Source organism: Geotrypetes seraphini, chromosome 4, assembly GCF_902459505.1.
Source record: "Geotrypetes seraphini chromosome 4, aGeoSer1.1, whole genome shotgun sequence".
NCBI classification, from domain to species: Eukaryota; Metazoa; Chordata; class Amphibia; order Gymnophiona; family Dermophiidae; genus Geotrypetes; species Geotrypetes seraphini.
Window position 1 is genome coordinate 183790262 of NC_047087.1, and position 6767 is coordinate 183797028.

Sequence of the window (6767 nt, forward strand, 5' to 3'; positions counted from 1 at the left end):
GCTGCACCACGCATGTGCATGCCTTCTTGCCCACTAGAGGGCGCATCCCCACCTCGTGGTCCTCAGTTCCATATCCAGCAAAGAAGCCATCCCCGGGGAGGAGGGCGGGTTGTGAGAATATATGCCTGCTGTCCCTGGATAACACCTGTTACGGTAAGTAACTGTGCTTTATCCCAGGACAAGCAGGCATGATATTCTCACATGTGGGTGACCTCCAAGCCAACCAAAAAAGGGCAGGTGGGAGGATGGCAATTTAGGAAAACAGATGTCGCAAAACTGACTGGCCAAACCGTCCGTCACTCCTGGATAACGTATCCAGACAGTAGTGGGAGGTGAAAGTATGAACCGAAGACCAAGTGGCAGCCTTGCAGATGTCCTCCATCGGAGTAGACCGGAGGAAAGCAACAGAAGCTGCCATCGCTCGGACCTTATGTCCCGTTACCCGACCATGCAGCTCGAGACCAGCCTGAGCGTAGCAAAAAGAAATACAAGCAGCCAACCAGTTGGACAAGCTGCGCTTGGAAACAGGACGTCCCAACCGATTAGGATCAAAGGACAAAAATAATTGAGGAACCTTCCGATGAGACTTGGTGCGTTGAAGATAAAAAGCCAACGCCCTCTTACAGTCAAGCGTGTGAAGCGCCGCCTCCCCAGGATGAGCGTGGGGCTTCGGAAAAAACACCGGAAGAACAACTGACTGATAGAGGTGGAAATCAGACACAACCTTAGGTAAAAATTTAGGATGGGTGCGAAGAACCACCTTGTCATGATGGAACACAGTAAAGGGCGGGTCCGCAACCAAAGCCTGCAGCTCACTAATCCGACGAGCAGACGTGAGCGCAAGTAAAAAGATCACCTTCCAAGTGAGAAACTTAAGAAGAGACTTGTCAATAGGCTCAAAAGGAGGTTTCATCAGCTGAGCCAAGACCACATTAAGATCCCAAACCACAGGAGGAGGTTTCAGAGGAGGATTAACATTCACTAAACCCCTCATGAAACGAACCACCAGAGGATGAAGAGAGAGAGAACGTCCTTCGAGATGCTGATGGAAAGCAGCAATAGCACTGAGATGCACCCGAATGGAAGTAATCTTTAGCCCAGACTTGGACAAATGCAACAAATATTCCAGAACCGAGGACACCGGAACCGAACTCGGATCCAGATGGTGCGAGGAACACCAGGATGAAAATCTGGTCCACTTCTGGGAATAACAAAGCCGAGTCGAGACCTTGCGCGAGGCTTCCAACACCTCCCTGACCGACTGAGAAACAGAAACCGAAGTCAGGGGGAAAGGAACCAAGCCGTCAGATGTAATGACTGAAGATTGGGATGCAACAGCGAACCCCGACTCTGAGACAGCAGAGAGGGAAAAACAGGCAGAAGTAGAGGCTCCCTGGAACTGAGTTGAAGGAGCAGGGAGAACCAGTGCTGACGAGGCCAACGAGGCGCAATGAGAATCATAGTGGCTCTGGATGACTTGAGATGAACCAACGCCCTCAAGAGGGAAAGAGGGAAAGGAGGAAACGCATAAAGGAACCTCCCTCCCCAGTCGAGAAGGAAGGCATCGGCCTCGAGACGGTCCTGGGAGTAAATCCGAGAACAATAGAGGGGCAGTTTGTGAGTCTCCGGGGAGGCAAACAGATCCACCTGAGGAGTCCCCCAGCGGTCGAAGACCTCTCGCAGAACTCGGGAGTTGAGCGACCACTCGTGCGGCTGGAGAAGACGACTGAGTTTGTTGGCCAGACAATTCTTCTCTCCCTGAATGTAAACTGCCCGCAGGAAGATGTTCTGGGAGACCGCCCATTCCCAAAGGCGCAAGGCTTCCCGGCACAGGGACCAAGAGCCTGTCCCCCCTTGCTTGTTTACATAATACATTGCCACTTGGTTGTCCGTCCGTACCAGGACTACCTGATTGCGCAGCAGATGGCAGAACGCTCGAGCTGCCAGAAAAATGGCGCGAAGCTCCAACACATTGATGTAACAAAGACGGTCCTCCGCCGACCATAGACCTTGAGTCCGCAGACCGTCGAGGTGAGCCCCCCACGCGTACTCCGAAGAGTCCGTGGTCAGGACCTTGCGATGTGGAGGGACGAGAAAGAGCAAACCCCCGGAAAGATTGGAAGAGTTGGTCCACCAACGGAGCGAGCATCTCAAGGAAGGAGTCACTGTTACAGGAAGGGAGAGCGGGTCTCGATCCTGACGCCACTGGGAGGCCAAGGTCCACTGAGGGAGTCTCAGATGCAATCGGGCAAACGGTGTGACATGAACCGTCGATGCCATGTGGCCGAGTAGATTCATCAGCCGGTGCGCTGAGACGGAGCGCTGCCGCGAAATCTGACGGCACAGTCGAAGCAGAGCCTCCAGCCTCGAAGAGGGAAGGAACGCACGAAGGCGAACCGTGTCCAGCACGGCCCCGATAAACTGAAGGGATTGAGCAGGGCACAGCTGCGATTTGGGAAAATTCACCTCGAACCCCAGACATTGAAGGAAGATGATAGTCTGTCGGGTCGCTGAGATAACCCCCTCCCGGGATGAAGCCTTGATCAGCCAATCGTCCAGGTAGGGGAAGACCTGCAGCCCCTGAGATCTCAGGGCAGCCGCGACTACCACCATACACTTCGTGAAGACTCGAGGAGACGAGGCCAGCCCGAAGGGGAGGACACAATACTGAAGGTGCAACTCCTCCACCTGGAACCGTAAGAACTTGCGGAAGGCGGGATGCACCGGAACATGAGTATACGCTTCCTTCAAGTCTAGGGAGCACATCCAGTCCCCCTCCTCCAACAGAGGGTAGAGAACCGGAAGCGACAACATACGGAACTTCTCCCGGACCAGGAACTTGTTGAGCTTCCGGAGGTCCAAAATGGGGCGTAAGTCCCCGGTCTTCTTTGGGACCAAAAAGTAACGGGAGTAGAACCCCCGCCCCCATTGGTTTGGGGGGACCGGTTCCACCGCCCGAAGGCTCAACAAGGCCCTGGCTTCCGAGAATAGAAGAGGAAGCTGGGTTCGGTTGCAAAGAGATGCCCCCGGCGGTTGTTCCGGCGGCGTGGCCGAGAAGTTTAGCGAGTAACCCTCGGAGACGAGACGGAGCACCCAAGCGTCTGACGTGATCATAGTCCAGGCTGAATGAAAGGCCCGCAGCTGGCCCCCGATGGGCAGAGGGTCCGGAGAGAGTGCGGAGGGGGCCCGCCCCCATCCGCTCATCACGTCAAAAAGACGGCGCCGGCTTAGACGCCCCTTGCGTCTGATGTTTCGGCTGGGCCCCTCTGCCCTGCTGCAGTGGGCGCCTGGGCGGAGGCCTCGAGAATGCTGGTGTAGACTTTTGAGGGTATTGCCGCGGCGGAGGTCTAAATGGCTTCTGCGGCGTTACCCGTGGTTTAGGATGGACCAAGGAGGCGATGGAGCGCTCGTGTTCGGACAGGCGTTTGGTCGCCGCCTCCAAGGACTCATCGAACAATTCCGATCCGACGCACGGCAGATTGGCTAGGCGCTCCTGCAAGTTCGGGTCCATATCAACCGTTCGGAGCCATGCGAGACGGCGCATCGCTACTGCAAAGGCGGAGACTCTGGAGGCCAACTCAAATGCGTCGTAAACCTCATGAAAAAGGTATAGGCGCAGCTGTGACAAGTTGGCCATAAATTTACCAAAGTCCCCCTTATGGGAATCCGGCATGACCCCATGATAACGGGGTAATGCCTTCACCATCTGCCTCAGATAAGATGAAAAAGTGAAAGCATAATTAAGGACCCTGGCCGCCATCATGGAATTGGAATAGAGGCGGCGACCAAACTTGTCCAAAGTCTGCCCTTCCCACCCGGGAGGGACCGCAGCGGAGACCCTAGAAGGCTGGGACTTCTTTAACGCCGACTCCACCAGCAACGACTGGTGAGACAGTTGCGCTTTCTCGAAGCCCTTACATGGGATGGTACGGTACTTCGACTCCATTTTAGATGGAACCGCTGTGACTGTAAGAGGGGAGTCCAAGTTCCTCAGGAAGGTCTGATGGAGGACTTTATTAAGAGGCAGACGAGAGGTCTCCCTCGGGGAGAAGGTAAATCCTGCTCCTCCAAAAACTCCTTGGTGTATTGTGAACCAGACACCAGATCCAGGTCCAAGGCCCTCCCCATATCAAGTACAAATCTGGAAAAGGAGGAGGGTTTGGACGGTGGGGAGGGCGATCGAGAGGCCCGCGTCTCCAAAAAGGAAGGGGAAGCCTCATGGGAATAACGAGGTTCCCTACCAGACCCCGAGCCCCACGAGGCTGCCCCGAGCGATCTCGACGGGGTCGTGGACCGCCTATGCCCCGAGGAACCCCTGTGTGAAGTCCCCGGGGTACGAGGCACCGAGATCTGCCCCTTCCGTTTTGGCGAGGAGTCTCTCGACAACCCTCCCTCGGAGGAACGGAACAACCTCGGATTATCGAGGCGGAGCTCCGAGACACGTAGCGTCTCAGCCCCGGTCGGCGAGAAGCGACCGCGCCTCCGAGGAGACCCGCGAGAACGCTTGGGCTTCCTCGGCCGGCGCTTCGCTCGAGGCCGACCCGAGGGCGAGGAGCCCCGGGAGGACCTCGACGAGGAAGAAGTGGAAGAGATCCTCCGAACTCTCCGCACCTTGTCCCGAGGCCGCACACTCCGTTCCGGCTGGTCGACCGAGGTCGAGGGCAAGGTCGGGGTCGAGGCCGGAACCACCCCGGGGGCCGAAGTCGAGGGCACCGAGACCGAGGCCGCCGAAGCCGGGGCACTCGGGGCCGAAGCCAGCTGCAGGTGTGCTAAGGCGCCGGACAGCTCCGAGGTAATGAGGGCACGGAGCAAGTCCTGAAAAGCCGGCACCGCCATCATGGCTGGTAGATCCGGGGCCGGCGGGTGCTCCCTCTAGGGCGACCTCGGTCTCGAGTATTCCTGCGGGGCACCCGACTTCGACGCTCGGGGCGGGGCCGAGGACGACCCACCCGCCCCCGTCGAGGATCCCGAGGATGGCTTCTTCGAAGTTGGAGCTGAGGAAGGAAGAGAGGACTTACCCCCCGTCGACTTCGAAGTCGAGGCTGTCGGTTTCGAGGAAGCAGGATGTCTCGGCGAGTTCGAGGGAGTCGAGGCCGAGGTCAAGGCCGGGGCCGAAGCCGAGGCCGACGTCGAGGCCTGCTCCGCGGGGTCGACAGCAAAGAACTCCGCCATTCTGGCACGACGGCGGCGGAGAGCTCTTGGCTGAAAAGTCGAGCACCTGGGACAGGAATCGGTGGGGTGCTCGGGACCCAGGCAAAGTAAGCACCACCGGTGGGGATCGGTGAGAGAAAGTAGCCGATCGCACCGGGTGCACTTTTTAAAGCCCGTCAAAGGACGGGACATGAAATCGAAAAACGGCCGGGAACGGAACAAGGTCCCGCGGCCGCGGCTACCGGGAGCCCCCGGAGCCGAACGAAAAATCTTTTTTTTTTTTTGACGATTAACAAACACACGAACGAATAAAAAAATAAAGCAAGCACAGCGATCGAGAAAAACGACTCAGACGCGGTGTCAGAAGGCAAAAAAGAGAGAGCACAATTTCCACAGGGCTTCTGGCTCCGCGGAAAAAACTGAACTGAGGACCACGAGGTGGGGATGCGCCCTCTAGTGGGCAAGAAGGCATGCACATGCGTGGTGCAGCATAGCAAACTTGAAACTTCAATCAAGTTTGCTTGAAAAGCTGTCCGCGCTGGGGCTCCGTAGATGACGTCACCCACATGTGAGAATATCATGCCTGCTTGTCCTGGGATAATGAATGTTTAATGTAATAATTGTATAGTGAATAGTGTGTTTTGTGCAGTTTTTCTGATTTACCATTTGTATTGCACTATGGAAGTTTGAAAATCAATAAAGATTTTTTAAAAAGTCATGCTGCCATCTGGTGGAAGAAAATGTATTCATGAGACTGTGAAATGTCCTGGGCCAGTGAAGAAGTGTTTTCCACTGGTGCACTTAAACTTTAATAAGACTGGATTGCATTTATTTGCCATTATTTCAATAAATTGTATTTATTTATGATTGTAACCCAGATCACTGCTGGGGATGAGTTTTGGCTAATCACCCCTCAAACGGAATGCACAAAATTATATAACTTAGAAATAATAGTTCAGGGGCAAGGAGAAGCCACAGCCCAAAGTCCTGACTGCCTGATGGCATCTGAAAATATCTTTCACAATGCTTTACACCAAAAGAATGTATTTACATCAAAAAATTAAAAAAAGCTAAAAATTAGTAAAAGTCAGGCTAGTATAGTTCAAACAATACACTTCCAAGTAGCAGCAGGCCTCTCATTGAGTCTTATTTGCTCATTTATTTATGTATGTGCCTAAACACCAAGGTTCACATCAAAGTATAGCTAACATAGAGTCTTTTTATTAAGCTGTGGTAAAAATGGCCTTAGCACACAGGAAAAACATGCATGAGGAAACGCTAGGGCCACTTTTTACCACAGCCAGAAAATGCCACATTTTCTATTTTTTTTTTTTTTTTTAAATTAATGGCCACATGTTAATGTTGCTATTAGTGTGTGTCCATTAACTTTACAGTTCAATAAAAATTTCAAGTTTTTTAATGGCACTTAAAAAAAAAAAATCTTTATTGATTTTTTAAGCATACACAAAGTGCAACAATTATACATTCAAAGATACCAAAGAACAGCACTTACATACTTGCAAATAACTGAAACAAATTACCCATCCCCTCCCTCCTCCCTCCCTACCTGGATGCGTGTATCTGGTAACTAAAGTTATTAATCATTCTGTTGCTTA